Genomic DNA, 14,478 nt, shown 5'->3' on the forward strand with positions numbered 1-14,478 from the left:
TGGGTTTGGAGCCCTGAAAAGTTCGTAATATTGTCTCTCAAACCAAATATCCAATACAGTAGTGTGTGTTGAAGAGCCTGTAACCCAACACATTTAGGCAAGTGGCTTGTCCTGTTGCAAGGATCAGTAAAGGAGCCAGGGTTTGAGGGCAGGCACAGAACAATACTCCTCTGGCTGAGAAAGTGCAGAAGAGGAACACCTCAGAGGTTCAATCAATACCCAGCTTGTTTATGATCCACTGAAAGCCAGGGTGATGCTAAAAAGTTGCCACATCCCAAATGCCTAAAAACATCCTTGTTTTCACACTTGAACAGCAAAAGTTTTCCTGACCTGAATAAATGTTAATGCTAGTAAATCTGGCTAGCATATAATTTCACTAATCTTATTGAGATTCATTGAGTATGTGTCCTGGACCATGTACAATTAGTACTATTATTTTTGTCAAACTGAAGACTTACATAAACTGCACTCCATTAGAAAGAATAACGCAAATCTGAGTATCCAGCAGCATTAGGAAACCAGTCACTGTTCTTTCCATTTAATTTTTCTAATTAAATCCACTGGAAAAGGAACTGTTGTTCCAAAGATTTTTGGAACTGCTAAATACGTATTATGTGGCATTTGAGCCTCTGTACAAAAGTTTGTAAAATTTACCACACAGAAGACTGCAAAACATGTCAAAAGCTAAGACAGATGATACTCATTAACATTTTAACGAAGTAACACATTCAGTGCTCAAGACTGGGGACTAGATTTTGACAAACCTGCAAAAATGGAAATTAAGAATAAACCAACTCTACAGTATTACACAGATACAAATTCCCTTCTGTGATTTCAGGAAGTGTAGGTTCACTAATAGAGCAAAAAGCCAAGATATGCAAAAGTAGAGCATTAAGTTATTTTAGGACATCTTTAAACCATAATATTCCCAGCAAACATTTGCTCCCCCTGGTGCAGACAGTTATGTGGCATCTCTCAGAACCACCATTCACATCCCATGATCCAAAATCCCATGTTTATGCTAAACTCTGTAAGATACTCCAGTTTCTCACCTTCCCTCAATTTCCTCCTTGATGAAATCTGCAAGAGAATTTCAGATTAGAATCCAGAAATGTATCTGAGAATACAGACACCCAGAAGTCTATAAGCCATTCCTATTAGACTAAAGTTCTGAAATAGCAATCTATTTTTAAATAATGACAATATAATGCTTCTAGCATTTCATTCACTGACTAATCTATCCTGGATTTCCTTAATGCTCAACCCCTTTCTAACAGCCTTCTATCAACAGAAGAAAAGACAGCTGCCGGAGTGCAGCAGAACTCAGTGATGGGGAAAAAAGCTCTCAAGTTTCATTTTACTGTGTGAAGTGGAAGAGAAACAACAGGAAATCAATCAGTGGAACTAGGTCAAAATTAGTGTTTTAAGAAAAAGAATGAAAAAAGAAATAAAATTTAGAGAGTAAGAATATTATAATAGTTTGCACTACTTTAATGGTGATAATTGCTTGAGAAAGATTTTTTCCCACTTATCGTTATAATTAAATTAGAGAATCTATTGGGAGGGGGTTTTGTCAAGATACTTAAGAATGAAACTGCTGTTTAAGTGGTATGCACATGAAATTATATGCCAGCAGGAAAACATTCTGACAAAAAAGAGCTGATTTTGTAACCATACTAATACTTTTGTATAATAATAAAGGCAACACACAGAGTGTGCTGTTCAAATGGCTGCACATTTAAAAATATAAAGTTATAAGACCTGCTAAGGTTTCTAGAATAGCTTTTGCAAATAGAGGAAAATAGGAACAAGAGATACAGAACCACCCATACAGATTTTCCAAATTCAGCAAACGAACACCACAAGGTCAGCAAGATGAAATGAGACAAGAAATGCTTAACATTGCCCATAAATCTGAATGAAGTGCAGCTGACAATCCAGAAGGTCACATTTTCTCAGGACAAACTCTGGCTTGGCCAGGTGCTGGACAGGATGGCAGCCTGGGCATGGCCAGAGCCTCTGGCAGTAAAAGGCCAAGTTTCCACATGATGGATGCATCACCCCTGAGCTCAGAGACATGATGGCAACTCTTTTCTTGAAAAGGGCATCCTTCCACCATCCTGATTATTGTAATAATGCATGGTGAAGAACTGTAAACTCAAGACCAAAACCTTTTATGCTTCACAGCAGTTTACAAATTACATTATGTCATTTTAGCACCACAGAGTGATAGCAGAGAGCAGGTCTGGAAACGAAGACATACAAAGAGTTGCAGTATGTGCAGTAACAGATAGCTATATTTACAGCCAAGCAGGGACTTTGACTTGTTTGATCCCTTATACCTTCAGTCTAGAAACCATGTTCCACTAAGAGTCCAAAACCTCTCAGGAAGCAGACTCACGATCAGCTCCTAAAGAGACGTATTGGAAGCAATTCTCCAGCAAGCAGCTCAGAGTAGACAGGACACCGTCTTTAATTTTGACTGAGGATGTACCACATGTGAACAGAGTCAACACTGCCTTGAGCTAGAACTGCCTGCTTTACTGGCACTAAGCTTTTCAGCCTCTAATGTAAAGATTCTTCCAGCTCCTCCAAAGCTTGGTCTCCGACTGAACCTCCATCAACAATATTTACTCCCCTGTCTCTCTATGGCAGCAGCATTTCTCAGTGCCACAGCAGTAGGTGAGAGAGAAAAAGAAAGAAAATGCGTCTCTTGCATCCTCTTCATAAATCTAGCACTTAAACCCAGATAATCACACCACTTAATCTGGTGACAACATGCAGAGCTCAACAGGAATGGAAAGAGTTTATTCTCATAACCTCTAAATCATACGGCTGGCATGAATGAACAGTTTCTCGTCACTGTTTACTAGAAGAAAGAACTTCATCCATTTTTGTTTCTCATTTGTAAACCTGGGGGTAGCACAAACCACTTAAAAGGCAAAGATATAGTCATTTACCACAGTGATCATGGTAGTACTGAACATAAAAAACAGAGAACCATTATTCTGAAAGCCTGCTCACACCACAAAGCCAGCATCAAACCTGTATCTTGCACTCGCTACACTCTCCATATAGAACTCCAGAATTTTTCACAGACATGATACAGAATTGAACATATACACCAGTTGTGCAGATTGTTAAATCAAAAGCAAAGCAAAAAGACAACCTCTCCTTCCATGCTGTGCTTTCTTCTTGTTTGTGACTTACTGCTCACTCTAGGCAACGTCACAGTTCCTGTTTACTACCCTGATGACGATAATCCTGACACTCCTTTAAGTTGTCTTCCTTATTTTCTCATTCTAATAAAAAAAATGCACAAAATTACTGTTTGTATGTATAGGTTACTTTGGAGAAGCAAACAGGTTAAGCCAAACAGCTTTAGTGAGTTGTTAGTGTATGCTTAAGACACACACACACAGATGACCACAAAGTTTCATAAACTGTGGGAAATGAACTTGGAAGATTGCTGGAGGAACCAGACTACTAGCCTGACGGCTGAGATGCAAACAATGGAGTCTCATTTCTGATGAAGACTGAATCTGTTCAACTTCTCTATTTTTTTACCAACATGGAGTTTCTCACCATGTAAAGGAGTCTTAGCAATACATTTGCTAATTATGAACTCATTGTATCACAACACTAAATTTAAGATAGAATTTTGCACTTTGAAAAGTTCTGTAACATTACTGAAGCAGATTAAAAACATTTATACTGGGACTTTTAATACGGCCCGATGAAGCTGAGTTCTCTTCCTGCAGCCCACATGAGAATTCCAGTTCTAGAAAAGTTTTCTTTCAATTATTATCTTAGAGTAACTTAGATTTTTAAAGTCTAATTTCTTACATACTAATTCAAGGAAGAGAAAAAAAATAATGTGAATAGAGGCATTTTTTCATCCTTCCTTAAATGGTTTCACCAGATGACCTACTGTTTGCGGTCCAAAATTCAGATAAAACACAGACATCTTTTGAGTGTCTCCTTATTCCTCCTCTACTGAAACACATCTGTCAATCTCTCTATTAGCAGAATGTCTTAGACATATGAAAATTATGGTAGTAGATGTAAAACTTGCCTACAAATACAAACAGAATCAGAGTCCGAATCAGCTTTAAAATTCAGAAGGCCTTGGCAGACAGTACCTTTTCACAGCATTGAAATCCTTTACATACACCATGTTGTATTTACTGTTAGGAGAACTAGTGGAGACTAAAACCAAAAGTGAACTCTCACTGTTAAAGCTGCCAAATTTATGGAGTCTTCACAAAGCACTTCTGAAAGATAAAATTTCTGTGGAGGTGTATTGCAACTAATTGTCATCTCAGACTCTTCTTCGGCACCATTTTGTGTAGACTACCCACCAGCCACAACCTCAAGGTCATTGTTGAACCTGCAAGACTTCAAAGCCCAGACACATTTACTGAATGCATTCTCCAAAACTAGCTCTGACTTTAAACTTTTCTATGCATTCCTCCTCACATTTGCAGATAATTACACTCGTCTCTAAGGTGACCTGAACTGTGACATCAAATCAGAAGAAAGCCTTTCTCATTGTGTGGACACACATGTCAGAGAAACATCTACTCCTTCAACAGAAGCAGTGAAATAAAAGTGGTGTCAGATGCAAGTGTGTAACCTCAAATGTTCAACTTTTTTCCCCTCTACTAGAGCCCTGAATTCAACATTTCCATTTCACATCCTGATTCCAAATTCAACTAAATCTTACAATACACCTATCACACAGACACATAATTAGGCGGGTAGCCACCACAGACTCACATGTGCAATATCCAAGGAAAACCACTAATTGCTAGAGAACCGGGGGTTGCTGGAATCCCTTTTCCCTTGTCAGCTCTGACCACTATTGAAGCACCCACCGCTGCTATCACTGGCTTTTCACTCCTGACAAACTGTCAGTGCTTGTTCCTCACTTGCCTGAAGAGAGCAAAGCATGGAGTGGAGGTCAAATGGAAACAGCTTCTCCCATTCACTCCCAGGTGTTGTAGAGCCAAACAGCTGCAGCACTTTCCAACTAAATATTGCTGTCACTGTGGGCAGCACATACAAAATCATTTAATGTACTCATCCAGCCATACCAATGCTTTAATTAATAAGAAGTTCTCAGGTCAGACTGAACAGAGGAAAAATAACGAAGAAGAAAATCAGGAAACTGCCAAGACAGGCTTTTCTCTGAAGGAAAAATATTCTGCCACATCACATATGTTAAGGAAGCTACATTGTCAGCTAGTGATGCACTGGCTATACTTTTAAGTGCCATTGATACCAATATCTTTTCCCTATGAATAGCATAAGAGTCAACATTCCAAGTGTGGTGGATTGACCTTGGCTGGATGCCAGGTGCCCACCAAGCTGTTCTATTGCTCCCCTCTTCAGCAGAGCAGGGCAGGGAGAAAGTATGATGGAAAAAACACTTGTGCATCAAGATAAAAGCAGTTCAACGAAGCAACAGCAGAATATGTCATTTTCTACTTCCCATCAAGCAGGCAACGTTTGTCCACTTCATGAGAAGCAGGGCTTCGGTACATGTAGCAGTTTGCTTTGGAAAACAAATGTTGTAAATAACAAATACACCCACCTCCTCCTTCTTTCTCTTGGCTTTTATATCTGAGCAGATGCCATATGGGACGGAATATCCCTTTGGTCACTTTGGGGCAGCTGTCCTGGCTGTGTCCCCTCCCAAGACCTTGCCCACCCCCAGCCTACTGGTGAGAGGGGCAGGGGGAGGTCGGGCAGGCAGCTGGGTGCTGTGCCAGCGCTGCTCAGCAGCAGCCAAAACAGCGGTGTGTTATCACCGCCTTTCTGGCTACCAGTGCAAGCACGGCACTGGGGGGTCTGCTGTGGGGCTCAGCCAGACCCAATACACCAAGGCAGTTTCTTTTTTTGTAAATGCCTCTGATGTCGGTTATGTAGAGCAGGCAAAGACAATTCAGTTTCTTTAAAGAACCTGAAATTATTCTACATCTGGACTAAACCAACTTTCATATGTTTTCAAACAGAACAAACAAAACCAACAGAACTTAGGTCAGAAGGGCTACCACAAAATAGCCTCATGACTGGAGCACCTACTCAGACTTGGTGGTGTATCTGACTCCCGGTCCTAAACCATGAAGGTTTTCAGATGCAGCCTTTCACCACACAGAATGCTGTCACTGCTCAACTATTGTACAGGCATGCCTTGAAAACCATAAGCAGCATTAAAGCAAGTTTCCAAAGGGACAGAGAGGGAGAACAATTCATTGACTGTGATGCAAAGCTGTACAGTAATTTATATATGAAATTTATACACCAGACTTATCACCCCTTCATGTGAAGAAAAGTAAAAAAAATAGTTTCTCAGCATCAGGCTTGTGGGAATAGCTCTATGCAAGATACCCAAATGAAGTAATGTGATGTTTAGCAAGAATTACGCTTCAGTTAAAATGCATTTGTTCTGAGTATTGAGTACAGAAGTTTTGGGAACTCCAGTCTATATTCCCATATATATTCAGTGTATTTTGCTTGATGACTACACTTTCCTGTGAAAGGTAAAGCTAGTTTCTAAGTGTGTCTTTAACTTCAAACTTTCATTTTTCTGGCAAACACCTCCTCAGGAGGTTGTCAAATCCTGGGTCACCAGAGACAAAGAGCAGCAAAGAGGATGACATAATCCACATCTGGGAAAAAGGCCAAACCCAGCTCTTACTGATACTCCAGCACTTTTGATTCTGAAAGGAAACCTGTATCTTTTTTTCTGCTTAGCAAGATACCAGCTGTTTCAAGTGGGATCAAGCAGTTAAAAGGGGTCTAGAACACAAGAAACCACAAGGAATTAAAAAAAAAAAACCTCAAACACAAAAAAACCCCAAGGAAGAATAAGCAAAAAGGCTTTGAAATAAAATAATTTTTAAAATCTTCATTACTGATGCAAGACGCTGTCAATGTTAATTACAAGAGAACTGCTGTCAAAAGAAATCTCCACCAAATGGAGCTGATTACACTTCAAATTAAGATAAAAATCTGTCTTTGATATGCTGCAGAAGAGCTGACACTTTGCGTTAGCGCTACTTTTGAAATGCTCTCCTTTGATGTTTTTTAAAATTCGGGTCCTGCTAGAATCTGAAAGTTTTTCAAGATGTCATGAATGTCCTAAGCCTTAGGGGAGCCCTCCATGTGTACCCCCAGCCTCTAGACGACACCTGTAGAAATGCGGTTCTGTGAAATATGAGTCCTTAAAGAGGAAAGTGCAGCTGCCCTCTCCTGTTGCTGCATCAGCACAAATAAAGGAAGCCTACACTGAATTTAGTTCCTTCCAAGCAGAAAGATGCAATACATACCCACAAAGATCTGCAATGCTTGTTTTCAGTGCAGTGGTGTAGCAGTGCAACGTACCCATACGTATAACAAGCTATGGACCATGAGACAAGGGGTAAGTTGTTGGTAAATGCCTTACAGCCTTTCCAGGCAGCTCTTCACAAGAGTAGAAAGCACGACACTAAGGAGTGAGTGATGACTCCTGGAAAACGCAAATCCCTGTGCCCTTGTGGCATGCACTTTGGTAGCTCAAACAGCCTCGTGCAACTGCTGAGAGTAAGTACTAACGCTCAAGGGATTTACTGCCTGGCTTATCCTAATGCTGTGCTTTTCAGGAGGGGATAGAGTTGTACAGTAGAGGCCTAAACAAGAAGCAAGCACAGCATATACCATTTGCTCTGAAGTTTTAGCTCTTTACCCAGACAACCTGCACACATTATCAGCAGCTACAATCTTGCGCTTCATGCTCTTCATAACGATGGTCTTATGAAGGTAACACCAATGAGAACCTACTGAAATGGAAAATATGAAAGAGCAGCTGACATTGTGTGCACAAATTAATATTTACACCTTCCAGGCCATTAGAACCTTTTAAACACTATTTTCTCTTTCACTCCCAAAACTACTCTCCAGCAAGACACGTTAGAAATTCACATCAGAGCTACAGAGAATTAAAACAATTGTCCGAGAACTGTTTTCTCCTTCCACCCCATTCTTAGAAAGAAAACCCTAATTGTAAATGTAGAAACCAGAATTTAAGAAAAAAGATTACAAAATTTCATTGCTTCCCACCCTCTACTTCCCTCTGCAATTTAAGGTAGGATAGGAGCAATCACTTACAGTAGCACACATCTCAGGGTATTTCCAAATGTCAAATGTAAACTATATAGGAGAAAAACATATATGCAAACACAAGTATGTAAAGAATACCAACACCTTAAAAATATAATAAAGAAATAAATCATTGATACATACTGTGCTCCAAGAGAAGAACTAATTTAACAGGGTGATAAATAGTTGTCTGAAGGATAGATATGTCCAAATATGTTACAATGAAGCAAACCAGTAATTACAAAATCAGGCCTTTGGGCTGTGGCATCTTAGTGCCTACCAGCACCCAAAAGGAAACAACACTGACACAGAGAAAATAACCTTACAGTTTTTTATTTACAAAATAGAAACTATAGAGCTAAATCATACCCTAGACTTGAATACTGGTGCTGCGAGAGCAAACACAGGCCTGGCTGCTGCACGTGGTGACCCATGGCCTCATGGAGCCGTGCAGCTACTGAGGTGATGGGTCTACAGGGGCATCCAGAGACTGACCCTCATTCCAGGCACAACCCCCAGCTCAGGAGTGAGGCTGTAAAACTGTGAGACTGTTCCACCATATGGTGTAGGAGAGTTGGGAGCAAAATGATAGGCAACCTCTCTTTTTTTTGAAAAAAAATTTGTACATTTTTTGAATAATAAATGTATAATCTATAAGGACAAAAAATCAGCAGCAAGATCAAGTTACAGATGAAAACGTGATATTAATGGCTGACAGTTGAAAGTTTTTTGCATTCTACAGATCTAAATCAAGTACTTCATCAAGAATGTTTTCTTATGCTTAAGGTCAAGAAAATAAAAATATTAAAATAATTTACACTTAATAAAAATGAATTGTTAATGAATTAATAAAATTAACATGGGTATGAGATCAGTGATGTCTGTATGCTTTGTGGCTGAAGCAAACATTGTGTGGGCAAACACAGTGGAAAAAGCCGCCTAGAGGCATCCTCGGGAGCCTCAGGGAGAGCAGCCCAAGGCCACCATTACACAGTGTGGCATGACACCCCAGGGAAGTTGGTGGAGCGGGGAAAGAGAGAGGACTTGCAAGCTTTATCACCAGGCTGGGGCAGCAAGCATATAAACTGTTTCATAATGTTCATTCCTGCTCCATTTGTTTCACTGTATTTATAAAACCAAGACTTATTAAATGCTAATGAAAACGACCCACCTGGATTTATACACTGACTACTCATTTTAGGTGTTTCATTTATTGATGCTGGTAAGGAATTAGTTCTCCTCTGATGCAATTATGCCATGCTTGGCCAGAGAAGTGGAACTTTATTTATGAGCAGAGCCCCAGGCTCAATTCTACAGTGTAGGTTTTGTACTTTCTGAATATCGGACAAGACATGAGTGGACAGAGACTCCAACTTGACCTCTGAAAAACCAAGTTTCTAAATAAGGATTCTCTAGAACCTGCAACCAGTAAGAAAAAACAACTTACATAACTCTGTTGTGTATAAAAATGGAACCAAAAATGAGAAGTGCTGGTGGACTCTCCCTCTGTAACTATTAGAGCAGTTTCATGCTCTCCCTCTCAGCCCAGAATTAACTCAATTCACAGTGGCCTAGCAGGACAGAGAAGACAATCGCCAGTATGGTCACTTCCTCCAGGACTCAGAAAAGTTCGTTCTTTCAGCTGTGCTGTACAGAAAACAGCATTATATATGAGCCTATTGTGGAGGAGAGGCCTGTCATTTTACACAAATGCAGCATCACAAAGAGGCCGCCTTGCACACGTGAACTGGACCTGGCTACCTTGACTTCATGAAAGCTTTCACAAACACTGAAGTTCATAAGTACAACTCAGCAAACTATAGGAAGTACCATGGAAATAATAACATAGTAATTGCAAAATAATAAAAGAGGGATCAATTATTGATCCTCCACTGAGGATCAATTCAAACAAGGAGTAGTTCTCCTGAACTGTTTAGTGCCAGATGAATTTTCAAGCAAGCTCCAATTGCCTTGCAGGGAATACTGATGTTTTTCGCATTTTGGAAAGTCCTTTGAGATTAATGATTTTCTCATTTTGCAACAAAAGTTTTAAAAGTCATGACAGTATCAGCACTCATTGTTGTACAGTGCAATAACCAGATTATCTTAATGAGGACCTGAAGAGTCCTTAAACTTGTGATACAATCTCTAAAACAGAAATGACATAATAATTTAGGCTGAGAACAATGACTTACTACAAACACCTGAAAAATGCAGGGCTTGGGACAATAAGCCAAGTCATGCACTGCTATTACAGCAACAAATTGCTCCATTGCTTAACACAGTGTCTTTCCTAGAGGATTGGAAATGCATCAGTTGGACTCTGGGCACTATTTTAAAAGAAGGAAATGGAGAGCATTTAAACCAGCTGTTATATAGCAGCTCAATATTGATGATCTAATTTGCAAACTGGATTAAGCTGCCAGCTGCATGGATTTATGGTTGTCATGACAACCAGCAGAAAATGTATCCCACTAATCCTCTCAGCAGATCTGTCTCTATGCAGCATTAACAAGACTTATCACTAGCACAGACATACATACAGTGGTTTCACTGCAGGTATCTAGATTGGTATAATTTCTTGACTTCCTCTGCATCTTAAAGTATCAATTCAGAACCAGGAGGAAAGAAAGGCTCAGCTTGTAAATGAATGCTGGAAGGAATGGAATATCCTTGGATGTTGTCTGAAATGCATAATTTCTTAGAAAATATTAGTGTTTTCCAATTATTTTTCCAGGGTACTGAGTGGGCAAATATGTATTTATTTTCTAAACATAATAAAGTGACTATTACCCCATGCTTTCCACATTAGGCAGAGCCCTCTCAAGCAAGAGACATGCTGTTGTCTATTCTGCTGTTACCTTTCTCAATAACTTGTTTTCCTTGCAATAACGAGAACAGTCTTTGGTTTTATGCTTCAAGAAAGAAAGTCAGGAGGCTGGACAGTGTTTTCAGTTCCACTACTGGCTGCTTGCAGACTTATTTACTCTGTGTAATCATAATAACATATAGAAAATGAAAAAGAAAAAAAAGGAAGAAGAAAAAAGCCATTCACTTACTTCATAGGAACAGCCAGAGGCTGAGCTAATCAGTATTTGTCAAGTGTCCTAAAAGAGAGCTGTCTACGCATGAAGGACTGCTTTTATCCAAACACACAGAACAGTCGAACAGTCATGCTGGAGATTTTCTCAGTGTTAGCTGAGAGTTTCAAAGGTTGAACTTTATTCTCTGCCTCATAGTAAAAATCAGGAAGAGAAGCAAACACTCCCAAATTCTAAGGCTTCAGAATAACACCAGAGGCCAAGACTGACCATGCAAAAGTTGGGTTAGTTCCACCTGTAAGGGGCTAATCCTATCACTTGTCAGTATGGTTCAAATTCATGTGCTTTCATTTTTTATGTTCCCCACTCCAGTGTAACTTTACTTCCAAAAATAAAAGAGCAAAACCCCCAAATCCCCCCCCCCCAAAGAGCACCTTTTGAACATTTATCTTATAACCTATCTATGTCACTCGTGCTTCCCCCAGGTGAAGTGTTACAGCTGCCATGTTGCTGTATCTGCTTGGGTCAGCACTCCGTATCTTATGGAGCAGGAACTTGCAACAGCTCTGCTCCAAAAAGCATCTCATTTCCGCAGTGGTGAAGTCCAGAAAATCCTCCCATGACGTACAAGGACCCAAAGAAAAATCCTTTTTAGCAAAGGGTTAATTGATCAGTTTATTGTAACAGGGCTATAATATGAGCAACCAATTCTCTTCCAGTGCACCTTAATTGCCTTGAAAACATAATCACCAGATTAGAATGTATGATAATGAGTTATTTGTATTTGCAATAGTGCAGTCCCTGTGTTAGTTTACAAAATATTTTTGAGTATTTTCATACAACAAAGCTAAGGACCCCACAGCTGGACAACATTTTTTTAAATACCCCAGAAGCTGCAATATTTGAAACACTCTCAAAAGAACCCAAACAAGTAACTGTAAGAATAATAAACCGGGCATATTAAGGCATCTTTAGTTCCTAATTCCCAAAGAGACCAACTGCCTAGGACTACTAAAATCCTGAGGTCCTTGCATCTATTTGTGGGGTAAGCTACTATTTAGGAAAGAAGCACCAGTTGAATTAAAGGCACTAGAAGATGGATGACAATATTTAAGTGGATAGGAAAAGTAAATTCAACCAATGCGCTCATTTACAGACATGGGATCACTCAGGCCCTAGAACTGGTTTAGATCTGAGAAAATATTTAAAAAGAAACTACCCAGTGCAAGAAAAAATACTATATATGTATAAAAGGATACTTTTTAAATTCATGTTTTTAGACACACATGCACAAACATCCTTCTCTTCCTGAAAATGAGTGCCTGTTTTCAGTTTTCCTCCTGAACTCTGGTGGAGGACAATCTAAACTCACTATAACACACGTGCGCCCATGAGGTCAACAGATCCATTTGGTGTGAGTCAGTCAAAATGTCAGTCGACACCCTTAAAGGAGAGTCCTGAAACCACAAATTTCTTGTGACACCCACTGTTACACGTGACAGTAACTGTGCCAGCCACTCTAAAGCCATATGAACAGATTACACTATCTAAAGAATAATACCCCAACCCAGAAAGCACCAAAGCACGTCCTGACTCCTTCCATGGAATTAGCCATATATTTTGTATGTTCAGCATTTCCGTTGGACTGGGGTATTTTGTGGCTTCAGAATGTGTTTTGGCTTTAGGCTCCCATGAAGTCCTAGCATAAGGAGAGGGGGTTGCACGTGCCTCTCAAACAACCTGCACTTAATAACAATTAAAACCCACCGCGTGGGCACCCAGGGCCGCCTCTGCATGCGCCCAGTTCCCGCCGCCAGCGCCCTGCTTGAGTTAGGTGTTTCGAAGAAAGGTCAGAAATCTGAAAAATGTGGGATGTTACACCAGTAGCGTTATCGAGAAAGATAATTCCCTTTAGCCGGTATTCTTCCTCTAGGCAAATCAACATACAAACAGCAGCGGCAAGCTGTTACTGAAAGGATTAAGCCTCCTCCAGCAGCAAAACCAGAGGCTCGAGGGGAGGCTGGTTCACCCGGGGGGTGCCCCCGCCGAGCCCCGTTAGGCGCAGGGAGGCCCAGGAACGAAAGCTGGGCGAGCTCCCCGGCACAGGCTGCCGCACCCGGCCGCGCTGGAAGAGCCCGTACCTGAAAGCCGGCTCCCTCCCGCCGCGTCCGGCCCCAGCTCCGCAGGCCCTCGCCGCCCCTTCCCGCCGCCCAGCGGACCAGCCCCGGCTCGCGGGCCTCAGCTCCGCCGCGGCCCCCACCCGCCGCCCGCCATTTGCTCCTGCCAGGCGGCCCGCCATTTGCCCGCCTCCCCCCCTCCCGCGGCAGAGACGGGCTCCCGGCCGCACCGCGCCCCTCGCCCGTGCTGGGGAGAGGCGCGGGGCCTTGCGCGGCTGCCGGCCGCCCGGCTGAGGGGGACGGCAGCCGCACTGAGGGTGAGGGCGGCCCGTGGTGAGGGAGGGCAGCCCCGCGGAGGGAGAGGGCAGCCCCGCTGACGGGGATGGCAGCCCGGCAGAGGGTGAGGGCAGCCCGTGTTGAGGGATGGCAGCCCCGCTAAGGGGGAGGGCAGCCCGTGCTTGGGGATGGCAGCCCCGTGAAGGGAGCGGGCAGCCCGTGCTGAGGGAGGGCAGCCCCGCGGAGGGAGAGGGCAGCCCCGCGGAGGGAGCGGTCAGCCCGTGTTGAGTGAGGGCAGCCCCGCGGAGGGAGCGGGCAGCCCCGCGGAGGGAGAGGGCAGCCCGTGCTGAGGCACCACCGCCCCCTTTCCCGCCAAACCTTGGACAGCTCCGGCGGCGGCGCGGCAGCCGGCCCGGCCGGCAGGCACAGCACCCCGCACCCCACTGACACCCTTCGGGTCCTCCTGTCCCCCACGCTTGAAACCTGCACCCCAGGAGCTACAGGCTGCACCTCCCTCCTGGCTGAATTCAGGGCTTTTAGCGGTACCAGTTATTCCCCCAAAAGGCCGCCAGCCCTCACGTAAAGGAACGGGAAAGACAAGCCCCAGCAGAGGCAGCTGCAGATGTCAAGGCTCCAGGTAGCAGAAAAACCCGGCAGGCAGCAGGTACCAGGGGGCTGTGGGAGCATCTCTCACACCTGCACAACACCACGACGAGGACACGAATCTTAGGCACACTCAAAGTTGAGTCCCGCCACGGCTGAAGCTGCACTAGGTCTGAACTGGTTAATCAGGAAAGGGCTCCAGCTTCTGCTGTACCTGCCTGAGCTGGCAGTTGTTTGACAAGCTACAGATTATTTGTATTTTTGTTATAAATGGGTTGCTTTCATTTTAAAATTACTTG

This window comes from Falco rusticolus, chromosome Z, assembly GCF_015220075.1.
Source record: "Falco rusticolus isolate bFalRus1 chromosome Z, bFalRus1.pri, whole genome shotgun sequence".
NCBI classification, from domain to species: Eukaryota; Metazoa; Chordata; class Aves; order Falconiformes; family Falconidae; genus Falco; species Falco rusticolus.